Source organism: Talpa occidentalis, unplaced genomic scaffold (assembly GCF_014898055.3).
Source record: "Talpa occidentalis isolate TD23 unplaced genomic scaffold, MPIMG_talOcc4v2.1 talOcc4.4, whole genome shotgun sequence".
Taxonomy (NCBI): Eukaryota; Metazoa; Chordata; class Mammalia; order Eulipotyphla; family Talpidae; genus Talpa; species Talpa occidentalis.
Window position 1 is genome coordinate 127909369 of NW_023604295.1, and position 13962 is coordinate 127923330.

The window sequence follows — 13962 nt, forward strand, 5'->3', positions numbered from 1 at the left end:
AGGTCATACCTATTTCTATCTTACTTTGTTATGCAATAATTTCCAAGCCATCTGTTCTTTGGAATATTTATGTGGAGGAAATGAAGAACTCTGAGATTTATGCGGAAACCTTAGAATTCATCCAGAGCTCACCCATAAGCCTTCCGAGTACTTCAGGCAGACATCAGATACCCTGGGACAAAGGCAGACCAGAAACGCCCAAGGAGGAAGTGTTCTAGACAGAGATGTCCCCTGAATACCTGGCTGTGTTCTTATGTCTCATCTTTGATTGCTTTCTTCAATAGGAATTCTTAACCATCATAAATAAACTGGCAAAATCACACTATTAATGAAAATACAATTAGAATTCTAATCCTAAATAGAAAACCAAGCCAATTTGGAGACTGCACATACCCATAAAATAGTAAAACATGATGAAAGATGAAGTAAGAATTCCTGTTTTTCCCAAGGGCCAAAAAAACAGGAAAAGACAAATTCAGACAACTGAAACTTCTCTTCTGGAGCTAATTTTTGTTCATTATCTCATGTTTTATGGTCAGCAATTCAGACTGGGGGTTGACAAACATCACTTACCCAAAACCAGTCGGCTGTGTCAGCTGAAGCAGAGGTTGCTTGAGAGATTTCTGATTCGGTTATGCTTTGAATCAACATTTGGCCAGTGTTGAAATGCCAGGAGGGAGTGCAGCTGTGAGCGAGACCAGTTTTGCTGGTGCATCCGGCAGGCTTGTAAGCTGTGTTTTTATGACAGGGCCTGGGTTTAATTTTCGTAGTTTGACAAAATCTGACTGTCTCTGGCAGAGCAATCTGTCCATTTGACACATTTTGGCCCCAGCAGAATATGAAGAGCAGGTAATGCAGCAAAGGAATTGGCAGTTTTAGTACGCTTCAGTAAAAAGAGATCTTACATCAAAAAGCACAGCATTCTGGGGGAAAAGATTTGCAGACCCATTTTGTTATGCTTGGTCAGAGAGTATATTTGGTGTGCAAGGTGAGTTGTCAGCTCCCACTGCTTCACATGTTGGTGCAAAAGGGGTTTATTTGGTGTACATAAAAATGAGTGAGTCCTTTACAAACACTGTGCCCCAGAAGTAGAAATTCCCTATACATATCTTTCATTTCTTTCCTCTGCAAATACGAGAATTAAAATGACCTCAAGAAAGTATGTCACTCTTCACACAGAGATCACTATGTATGGATTTATCTTATAAAGGATTTTTCCAGAAAGCACACAAATGAAAAAAAAAATACCTATTTTAGTAAATGGTTTTTAATTTGGAAATGAATCAGAAGATTCCACATTTCGATTAGTTCTGATTCATTTTCTCTTAGTGTCTACACTCTGTTGGGTTATATGAATGAGGCTTATCACATTGACACCGTGCACCTGAGAATAAAGGCACCATTTGAACCTGTGACTCTAGACCACAGGTGTTTATGCACTTTGAACTAGTTTGACTGTAACCCCACAGAGATGACAAAGGGAATTATGTTCACTGGTAGCTTAAGATTGGATCCTGTGACAGAAACTAAAGCATGAACAGCCATTTTTTCTACCTATCGCCTACAATAAAATTTCTAATGATTTTTTGTATACAGTATCACAATGTGATTTATTCATGAATAATGTTACTTTCCTTATGATTTAATGCCTTGGCTTTTTCAAAATTCCACATGTCACAAGGGGATTGGTTTATCTGAAAGCCAAAAATGAAATTACAAAAATAGTCAGCTGATCTAATTGTAGGAGACCCAAAGGGCAAAGGAGTATGCTTTTTTGGTTAAGAATCAAGGCAGCTCCTATTGCAATAACTGTAGTAAGAAGGGCTCACTGGGCACTGACACTTTCTTGAAAGAGCCGTGAGTGCAGGATGAGAGGTGGTTGGGATTTTCTTCCACTGTCATTAATTTGTTTTAGCTTCAGCTTTTTCTGGTGTTTCCATCATAAGGAGTTGAACATATAATTTAAAGATCATTTATGGTAAAAAGTTCCAGGAATAGCTTAATCATTAGATGATTTTAAACACAATTTGTTTTTTTATTTATTTTTATTTTTTTAATATATTTCTTGCATCATTTTTCATTTTTGCATTATCTATGCATTTTCATCTTGGTAAGATTACCCATACAGTTGCACCCCCCTTATTTTGACCCCAGTTCCTCCAGTGTGTCTCTGGTTTATAGTTGCCATCTTCATTCTTTCTCCCTCCTTCTGGTTTTTGTGTTTTTATTTGCTTTCAGTCATTCCTGGGTATAATTATTTGTCCTTTGTAACCTGTATTTCTAACATATCAATTTGGAAACTTCATACAACTCACAGGTAAAGGAAGATTAAAAACTTAAGTCTGCTAAACCTAAGAGTCTTTCTAAGAATCATGGGAATAAGAGTTGAAATGAACCTTGGAAATGATGCTTGTGTGCACATGTTAAACTAGAGGCCCAGAGAGGTGAGATGAATTGCCTAAGATCAAACAGATAAATTGTGGGAGTGATCTTTTCATCCCAGCCCAGTGCTCTTAACAAGTTTCAAAGTGAGTGGCATGGGGTTAATAGAGCAAAATTGAAGTAAGTTACTTGATACTGTGAGGACAAAAAAACTTTATAGTGTCAGGTGTCATCTCTTTCAACCTATACCTTGACATTGAGCCATTTGCAAATTTGATAAATTGGTGTGTGTGTGTGTGTGCTGATATTAAAAAAGTTTCTCATGCAGGTATCTAAGAATTTGCCTTTATGGTGATATCAGTTAGTTTTTTGAAACTGTCTTACATTTATTAATAGTATGTATTTTTAGTATGGGAGACTTTGAAGGTCATTCTGTAATCACTCAGGAGTAACCAATCAGAGAAATCTAGTTCATTATAAAATTTTGTTATCTTTAATGATTATTGCTTTTTTCCTACTAGTCTCAAAAATTACCCTTTTAGCAGTCATCTTTGAAATCTGGCAAGGAATCATCAGTCCAATTGGTCTGGTCTGTGATTCTTTGGGGCCCTTTTTTTTGTGTTTATGTATTTCCAGTATTTCTTTATGTATTCCTTGAAGAACCACTTAAAGTGCCTCCTTCTTAGTCCTTTCTTGGTGATGAGAGGAAGTATATTCTCTGTTGTCTGTTCTTATGGGGACACTGTTCCTATTGAATCAGGCCCTACTCTCATCACATAATTACTTCTGTAAAGACCCCATATCTAAATACAATCACATTGGGGATTAAGCTTCAATATACGAATTTTGGGGGCACACAGATCAGTTCATAGCACAGAATAAACTACTAGAATGGAATGTTTCTGCCAGTGAAGAACTCTAACCAAAACATATGGAGTATAATATCTGTGTTTTAAAACTTGAACCAGACTTTTTCTTGGAATATAATAAAGGAAAATGTTGCTACAAAGGGAAAACTTGAAATTATTTAGAAAAACTTAGAATTGAGAGTAGAAAAACTTAAAACTTACATTTTATTGTACATTTTTATGACAAAATTTGATTTTGGTTCTATTTATACTACTAAGTGTTCCATAGTCGTAAGAAGAGAGACAAAATAGGAGTCGAGGATTTCTATTTTCTCTTTCCTAGAAAAAATAGATTTAATATTTAATATTTTTAATAAAGTTTATTGTGGTACATTTTGCACACAATAAAATCAGCGTACTCATTTAAAATCTATAGTTTAATAAGTTTGAACATTGCATATATCTGTCACATGTATTGATGCTGTAGTGATCCTCACTTATTTAGATGTTATATGTACTGACATTGTGGTGTTCCAGAATTATGGAAAGGTAGAGGCCACTGAGACAGAGCGACTTAAGTTATTAAAAAGCAGCCACCTCAGGATACAAAATCAACATGCAAAAGTCAGTAGCCTTCCTATACACAAACGATAAATCTGAACAAGAAGATATAAAAAAAAACTATCCCTTTTATTATCAAAACAAAAAAAATCAAATATTTGGGAATAAATCTAACAAAAGAGGTAAAGGACCTATACAAAGAAAATTATAAAACACTGTTAAAAGAAATAGAAGAAGACACAAAGAAATGGAAAGACATCCCCTGCTCATGGATTGGAAGAATAAACATTATTAAAATGGCCACCCTACCAAAAGCAATATACAGATTCAATGCTATTCCAATCAAAATTTCAATGTCATTCTTCAAAGAAATAGAACAATTATTGATGAAATTCATATGGAATCACCAAAAACCCCGAATAGCCAAAGCTCTACTGAAAAAAAAGAAGGAAATAGAGGCATCACACTCCGAGACTTCAAACTATACTACAAAGCCATAATCATCAAAACTGCATGGTATTGGAACAAGAACAGACATACAGACCAATGGAATCGAATAGAAAATCCAGAAATAAACCCACAGATTTATGGTCAACTAATCTTTGACAAAGGAGCAAAGACTATGCATTGGAGCAAAGAAAGTTTGTTCAATAAATGGTGCTGGGAAAACTGGGTCGCTACATGCAAAAGAATGAAGCTTGGCCACTACCTCACACCATACACAAAAATCAACTCAAAATGGATTAAAGAACTAGACATAAGACCTGAAACCATAAAATACATAGAAGGAAATATAGGCGAAACACTACGTGATTTGCATATCAAGACATCTTTACAGACACATCACCCAAAGCAGTGATAGTGAAGGCAAAGATAAACAGCTGGGACTACATCAAATTAAAGAGCTTCTGCACAGCAAAAGAGACAATACCAAAAACAAAGAGAAACCCCACCAACTGGGAGAACATTTTTGCACCCAACACTAATGATAAAGGACTGATCACAAAAATCTGCAAAGAGCTGATGAGACTCAGCAACAACAAAGAAAATAACCCAGTCAAAAAATGGGCAGAAGAGCTAAAAAGAAACTTCTCTGAAGAGGAAATGCAAATGGCCAACAGACATATGAAAAAATGTTCAACATCACTTGTAATCAGGGAAATGCAAATCAAAACTACCATGTGATACCATCTTACACCAGTGAGAATGGCACATATTAAAAAAACTAGCAGCAACAAATGTTGGTGAGGTTGTGGAGAAAAAGGAACTCTTTTACACTGTTGGTGGGAGTGCAAACTGGTCCAACCACTATGGAGAGCTGTGTGGAGATTTCTGGACCTACTAAACATAGAGCTTCCATATGATCCAGCAATTCCACTCTTAGGTATTTTCCCAAAGGACACAGAAACATCAATTCCAAAGAGCACCTGCACCCCTATGTTTATAGAAGCACTGTTTACAATAGCTAAGCTTTGGAAACAGCACAGATGCCCAAAAATAGATGACTGGATCAAGAAGATGTGGTACATATATACCATGGAATATTACTCAGCATTCAAAAAAGATAAACACATGCAATTTGCAGCAACATGGATGGCGCTGGAAGGGATCATGCTCAGCGAAATAAGCCAAAAAGAAAAAGAAAAATACCGGATGGTCTCACTCATAGCAGGAATCTAGAGAACTTAAATAAGGGGCCAGGAAAATGAATAACTATAAGAAAGTGAAAATCAAAATCAACAAAAAACTATGAACCAGAGACACTTTTTGGGGGGTGGGGGCTGGGAGGGGAGGGATTGGGGTCAGAATGGGGTATTTGCAATTGTATGGGGGAATATAAAAATAAAATTTATTATTTAAAAAAATAAATAAAAAAATAAAAATGAAAAATGATGTAAAAAAATAAAATAAATTAATAAAAAAAAATAAAAAGCAGCCACTTGTGTTTGAAGGCAGATAAACACCATACTAAAGGCAAGGAGGAAAAAACCTGCCCTTCAGAGAGGCCCCATCTTACTAAAAATTAATAAATGCTCCGAATAATATGACTCTGAAAAGTGGTATAAATATAGGCACTAAATTTGAGATGCTTATGGACTACATGCCTGTAGTTTTCTCTGACATTCAGAGAGAGCCACTGGGCACTCAGTCTGAGATGTGGTGCTCTCCTCCTAGTATGCCAGGGAATATGCCAGACATATGCCAGGAAATCTCTGGGCTTGACCCTGCCCATTCTGTGTGTTAGTCATCTGAGTTGTGCGGCAAGGTTCATTACCTTGAATTGTATACTTATATTATTGTAATGTGGATTCCCTCCAATCAATTCATATTGTGGTTATAGACATTAGCCTTGAGTTATAAGCGAAAACTTCCTGCTCAGTGAAAGCTAGCATTCTAAAGATCCTGGACCTGATAAAACAATACCATGTAATAATCTTCACATTTGAGATAGAGAAAATTTCTATCACTATAAAACATTTTGTTATGTCCTTTCCCAATAAAAAGTTTATATATAACTTTAACAGCTTAAGGTCTATAACCCACCCAGGGTTATGGTCTAAATTCTATCACTACAGTTTTTGCCTGTTCTAGAATTTCATATAAATGGAATCATAGAGTATGTAGTCTTTTGTTCTGACTTCCTTTACTTGAATATTTTAGAGGTTCATCCATGTTCTGAAATGGATATGTAATTCATCACTCTTTTGTTTCATGAGAGGAATTCCATTGTATGCTCTAAATTGTTTCTCTGATTACTTATTAATGGAGATTTGAGCTGTTCCTAGTTTTAGTCCAATGTAAATAAAATTGCTGTGAATATTCAAGTACAAATCTTTTTGTTGACTTAAGTTTTCATTTGTCTTGTATAAAGACTCAGGAGTCCAGTTAGGTCATAATGTAAGTTTATGTTTAAGTTCATAACAATCTACCAAATGTTTTCCAAAGCGATTCTACCATTTTTCTCACCAGCAATAGATAAGAGGTCCTGCACTCCATATCTTCACTAGCACTTGCTATAGTCAGTTTGCGGGGGATGTAGTAATATCTTATTGTGATTTTATTTACTCATTCACTTTAATGTATTAAATATTTTTCTATTATTTGAAAGTCTTTTTTCCCCAACACCATCATTTATACCCCTTTGACCCCATCTCTATCCCCTTTCTCTTAACCTCAGAAACCTCATTGGAACCTCATTTCATTTATTAGCATCTGCCAGTTTTTATAAATATTTTGCTTGTCAAAATGTCTGCTATGTATTATTTGTTTTTGTCAATTTCACTTGCTTTACTACACACGATTCTCTTGACTAGTAGGTTGTTTCTGGGTCCTGTCTATTGTAAATAATGGTGCAATAAACATGGTAAAGCTTATAATTTTTTGCATTGATAGTTTCATGTTCTTCAGATAGATACTTAAGAGAGGGATTGCTGGTTCTTGAGAGGTTTTTTTCATTCTTAGTTTTTCAAGGTAAATTTAGGTTGCTTTCCAAGTGGCTACAGCAGTTTATAGTATTATAATAGATTCATTTATTCTCAGTATCCTCTCCAGCTCTTGTTATTTTATCATCGTTTTAATTTGCATTTCATTGGAGTCAAATGATGTTGGTATCTTAAGGTCTGTATGATAATGTAGGATCATAAGCTCTTATGATCTCAGAAATTTTTCTCTCCAAAGTGTGAAGATTTTAACATGGTGTTGTTTTATCAGGTTCAGGATCTCTTATGTTTTCTGTAGCTGTATATAAAACCTGTATATATCAATTCTCTTTACTGCTTATTTAAGTTTTCCCTCTTTCTTTGGCTTTAGAACATCTTAGGTAGTATGCATAATTTTCTTTCATATATGTCCTTGGAAATACATCTCTTGCATTCACTTCTCATAACATTTTGATTTTGAGTTTATAAAAAGATCCTTGCTATGTTAACTTAATTTCTGAAAGTATCTCTTCATTTTCTTCCTTATAATTTAGGCTAAAAAAGCACCAGAATTGCCTTTGAAATGATCTCTCCTTATAGAATTTTTATAGAAGCTGTTGCTTGTTAATACTTTTTGGAAACTTGTCTTGTAAGCTAATAAACTTAAGATTTAAATCATTGGATTTTACTTTCACTTATTTATTTAATTTCAACAGAAAATTATTGTGGACTTGATCTGTACCAGACATTAATTCTAACAAGCAGGATGTGGTGGTAAATAAAAACAAAACAAAACAAAACAAAACATGCAAAGTTGGGGGAAGATTCTAGATACCAGATGACATTTTAGGTATTTTTTTGTTGCTATTTTATTGATATTGTTTGATTACTTGAACATATTTACTAAGTACTTGGATATATAAGGCACTTGGGGATACAAAATGAATGAATAAATGCAATGTATTTGTCTTACATGGAAAATAGTTGAGTAAAATTCACAAACTTGGAATGTTGCTAGGTGCTGGGAGGGAGATACATTTGTTATTAAGAAGGTGTGGTTCTTGTGGTAGGAAGGAGAGACAGATGTTATTTAAACAATCAGACATGGAAGTAGAATGCTATTCTTCTTCCTATTCCTATTCCACACGCTACAAGAATGTGTAATAGGAAGATCTAATATGGTGGGTGTCTTGTGGTCAAAACGTTTCAGAGGAAGTAACATCTCAGACAACTAAATCTAAAAAAGAATTAACCAGATAAAGGGAAAGGAAGGATCTAAGACCCTTCTCCAATGGGAATGTGAAATGTTTAAGAAGCTGGAAAAAACAAGCATGGCTGAAGATTGAGAAGAAAACACACAAACAACATTAATTTTGCTGATTAGTGTACTGTATTTGGCCTCAACCTCCAATTTTTTGCTGAAATTACTCCATGTAAGGTCAACAGTGCCCTTCAAGCTATGAAATCCAATGGCTGATTTTCAGTCTTCATACCACTTGGACTTTTTCCAATATTTACCATTCCATTCATTATGAAACTTCTTTGGTTTAAGATGCCTAAATTGATTATACTTCTACTTTTATGACTTCTTTGCAGCCTACTCTTCTGTAGAACATATGAGTGTTGACTGCTGCTAATAGTTTTGGTGCTCTGCCTGTCCTATTTAGTCACCTATGATGTCATCATGAGTGATGTCTCTCCAGCAGCAGAGTGCTGAGCTTTGATTCAGTAATCATCATGGTTGAAATGGGTCTTCACGATTTCAGAAGTAATTGTATAGCTAAGTTTCCATTAGGTAAATATTTTTGCTCTTGTTTTATGTTTCTAACCTTTGCTAATCAAAGCTCTATCCTTACTGTTTACTTACAGTGTGAGCGGGCACTTATATTAAATGCTTTGGAGCAAGACGTGTGCTTCAGTTGTAATTGTCCTTCTGGACTCTCCCATGGGCCACTTTTCCAGGAAACCATTTCTGATACTTGATGCTTCATCAGGTACCCTCATTATGAGGTCTCATCATACCATGTGCATTCCTCTTGTACATTTTATACCATACAGCAAGCATCAATTTATTTTTATATGCTTTTTCCAGATTGTGTTCTCCTTCCTTATAAATCCTTATTGCCTAATTCAGACACAGACAAGGTCTCTCTCCCTCCCTCCTTCCTCTCCGTCCACTCTCCCCCTGCATCTCCTTTTCTCCCTTCTTCCTACCTCCTGATTATTCATATTCTGTATTTGTCTAATCACTAAGATTTATTTGTAATACCAAAATCAATAATTATGATCCTTTTGCAGTCATTCCCAGACCAGTGCAGAGTGGCAAAAAATTCAGGTTGTCTGATAACCTGAGGTTGAACAAAGAGAAAGTTTAGCTCTCATGGTGTAAACAAGTATTCTTTTTAACAGTGTATTTAGTTCCATATATATATTTCTTTTTTCACCATTTGGACCTTTTGTTGGTGATTTTATTGTTCCAAATGACTCTCAAGTATAGTGCTAAAATACTGTCTAGTGTTTGTAATTGCAAGGAGGCTGTGATGTACATTATGGAGAATATATGGTATGATAATCTTGATTCAGGCATGTTATAGTGATGGTTGTTGTAAGTTCAGTGTTAGTGAATTAAAAATAAGTATTTAATAAGTTGGTTTTAAACATTAAATAAAGTTATGTATTGATCAGTGGGCAATAATGTAATGAAAGATTTGCTGGCATTAGCCCTGTATTTCTGCTAGGAGTTTATTTTTGCAATTTCAGTGTTTACTGTGATTTTATGGAACTTACGTTTAGATAACATTACAGTAGATAATAAGAACTGCCCCTCTACCGGGCGTGCAGGGGAGCGTGTCCCCTGCACCGGCATTTTGCAGCAGGGACCTTTCTTGCTGGAGACTGTGTGAACCCAGCAGAAGGCTCACCGAGGAGCCAGAGGTAAGCTGGGAGGCTTGCCCATGCCGGGCGCCTTCTAGCCTGCAGTTCCAGCCCAGAGGGGAGCAGCACGCACCACTGGGGCAGACCGGGCGTGCAGGGGAGCACGTTCCCACATCGCCATTTTGCAGCAGGGACCTTTCTTTGCTGGATACTTGTGAACCCAGCAGAAGTTCCCCAGAGGAGCCAGTGGTGAGCTGGGAAGGTCGCCCAAGATGCCAGCCAGTACCAGCAACACAGTGTCAAAAGGAATACGGCAAATTAGAAAACAGGCAGTAGGGAGTAGAAAAACCACATGCAACCCAGCAACTCCTCAGCAAAAAAGCACACCGCAAAAAGAAAACCATCTACCAGATTGCAACGACAGTAACTTGGAAGAACTTCTGAGCCTTCCAGATAGAGAATTTAAAATTGCTGTGATTAAAAAACTGACAGAAGTCATAAAGGAAAACAATGATAAGGGGAAAATAATTAATGACCAGAAGAATGAAATTGAGTCCCTAAAGAGGGAAGTAAAAGAAATGCAGGAGATCAAAGAATTAATGGAGACGCTAAAGAACTCTGGGAAAAGCAATGAAAGCAGAATAGATGAAATGGAAGAACGAATAAGTACTCTTGAAGACACAGAAATAAAAAAAACTAAAACAGAAAAGGAAGGAGAAGTACGAAGGAAAAAGACCAAAGAAAGACTTCGGGAACAATCTGACTCCATGAGGAAAGGAAATATAAGAGTTATAGGAATCCCAGAAGGAGAGGAGAGAGATGTAGGAACAGAGAAAATATTCAAGGATATAATTGAAGAGAACTTCCCAAACACAAAGAAGGAGCTGAAAATTGATATACAAGAAGCAAGAAGAACACCAAACTTCCATGACGAAAGGAAAAATACAGCAGGACACATAATAGTAAAGCTCCCAAGAATCCAAGACAAGGAAAAAATAATGAAATTAACAAGAGGGAAGAAACAGATAACATTCAAAGGGAAACCAATCAGGCTGACATCAGACTTCTCTGAAGAAACACTACGGGCAAGGAGAGAGTGGAGGGACATAGTCAACAGACTCCAAGAAAACAGATGCCAACCAAGAATACTCTGTCCCGCAAAGCTCTCCTTCCTCTTTGAAGAAAGAATAAGGACCTTCCCAGACAAACAGAAACTCTGGAATTTTATTACGACTAAACCCCCACTCCAAAAAATACTACAAGGAATCCTAAAGCCAGAACCTCAGAGGGATGAATAACAACAAAAGAAGGCCAAAGAAAGTTATTAAAAGAATAAATAAATAAAATCAAAGGAAAGACAAACACAATGGCAAATACAGATGCTAACATATCAATACTAACTCTAAATGTAAATGGACTAAACTCTTCAATAAAAAGACACAGAGTTGCAGGCTGGACTAAGAAACAAAACCCAACCTTTTGCTGTCTCCAGGAAACACATTTAGCTGCAAAAGATAAAAATAGACTCAAAGTTAAAGGATGGAAAACAATTCTACAAGCAAATGGACCAAAAAAGAAGGCAGGAACAGCTATACTCATATCAGATAAAACAGATTTCAAACTTAAAAAGATAAAAAGAGACCCCAGTGGTCATTACATTATGATCAAGGGGACAATATTTCAAGAAGAAATAACACTCATTAACATATATTCACCAAACGAAGGAGCACCAAAATATATCAGACAACTATTGGCATCTCTGAAAACAGACATCAGAGAAAACACATACGTAGTGGGAGAATTCAACACGCCACTATCAACAATGGATAGATCAACAAGACAAAAAATAAGTAAAGACACTAAAGCTCTAAATAAGGATCTAGAGTGCTTGGGCTTAACAGACATATATAGAACACTAAACCCAAAGAAATCTGAGTATACATTTTTCTCAAGTGCACACGGATCATTCTCCAGGATCGATCACATGCTGGGGCACAAGACAAACATCAACAGATACATCAAGATTGAAATCATACCAACCATCTTTTCTGACCATGAAGGCATCAAACTAGAAATAAACCATAAAAAGAAGGCAAGGTACTCTCCTACCTCGTGGAGATTGAAACCTACACTACTGGAAGTCCACTGGACTAACGAGGAGATAAAAGAAGAAATTAAAAAATTCTTTGAATTGAATTACAAGGAGGACACCAATTTCCTAAATGTATGGGATGCAGCAAAAGCAGTAATAAGAGGAAAATATATAGCAATAGATGCTCACATCAAGAAACAAGAAAGAACTGAAAGAAACAACCTAATCTTGAAGCTCAAAGATCTAGAAAATGAACAACAAAAAAACCCCAAAACCAGTAGAAGAAAAGAAATAATAAAAACCAAAGCAGAAATAAATGAAATCGAAACTAAAAGAACAATCCAAAAGATCAATAAAACCAAGAGCTGGTTCTTCGAAAAAATAAATAAAATAGATAAACCCCTAGCCAGGCTCAAAAGGGCAAAAAGGGAGAAAGCACAAATAAATAGGATCATAAATGAAAGAGGAGAAATCACAACGGACACAGCAGAAATCAAAAGAATAATTAATAACTACTATGAACAGTTATATGGAAACAAGTTCAACAATCTAGAGGAGATGGACAAATTCCTACAACTCTACAATCACCCAAAGCTAGATAAAGAAGAAATAGAACACCTAAACAGACCAATTACAATTAGCGAAATTGAAATGGTAATCAAAAACCTCCCCAAAAACAAAAGCCCAGGACCTGATGGATTTACAAATGAATTCTACCAAACATTCAGAGACGAATTCGTGCCTATCCTTCACAAACTCTTCCAAAAAATTGAGAAGGAAGGGACAATACCAAACACGTTCTATGAAGCCAACATTACACTAATACCAAAACCAAACAAGGACAACACAAAAAAAGAAAACTATAGGCCAATCTCCCTAATGAACACATGCAAAAATCCTCAATAAAATTTTAGCTATCAGAATCCAACAGTGTATCCATAAGGTAATTCACCACGACCAAGTAGGATTCATTCCAGGGACACAAGGATGGTTCAACATCCAAAAATCAACGTTATCCAACACATCAATAAAAAGAAATATAAAAACCATATAATAATATCAATAGATGCCGAGAAAGCTTTCGACAAAGTGCAACACCCATTCATGATAAAAGCCCTTGAAATTCTTGGGATACAGGGAACATACCTCAACATCATAAAGGCCATATACGACAAGCCAACAGCCAGTATCATTCTCAATGGTGAAAAGCTGAAAGCATTTCCATTAAGATCTGGAACAAGACAAGGATGTCCACTCTCACCACTGCTTTTCAATATAATACTGGAAGTCCTAGCCAGAGCAATAAGACAAGAGAAAGACATCCAAGGAATCCAAATAGGAAAAGAAGAAGTCAAACTATCACTATTTGCAGATGTATGATAATATACATAGAGAACCCCAAGAACTTTATAGAAAAACTAATTGAACTCATCAATCAGTTCAGCAAAGTGGCAGGATACAAAATCAACATGCAAAAGTCAGAAGCCTTCCTATACACTAACAATAAATCTGAAGAAGAAGAAATGAAAAAAACCATCCCCTTTATTATCGAAACAAAAAAAATAAAATACTTGGGAATAAATCTAACAAAAGAGGTAAAGGACCTTTACAAAGAAAACTATAAAACACTGTTAAAAGAAATAGAAGAAGACACAAAGAAATGGAAAGACATCCCCTGCTCATGGATTGGAAGAATAAACATTATTAAAATGGCCATCCTACCAAAAGCAATATACAGATTCAATGCTATTCCAATCAAAATTGCAATGTTATTCTTCAAAGAAAT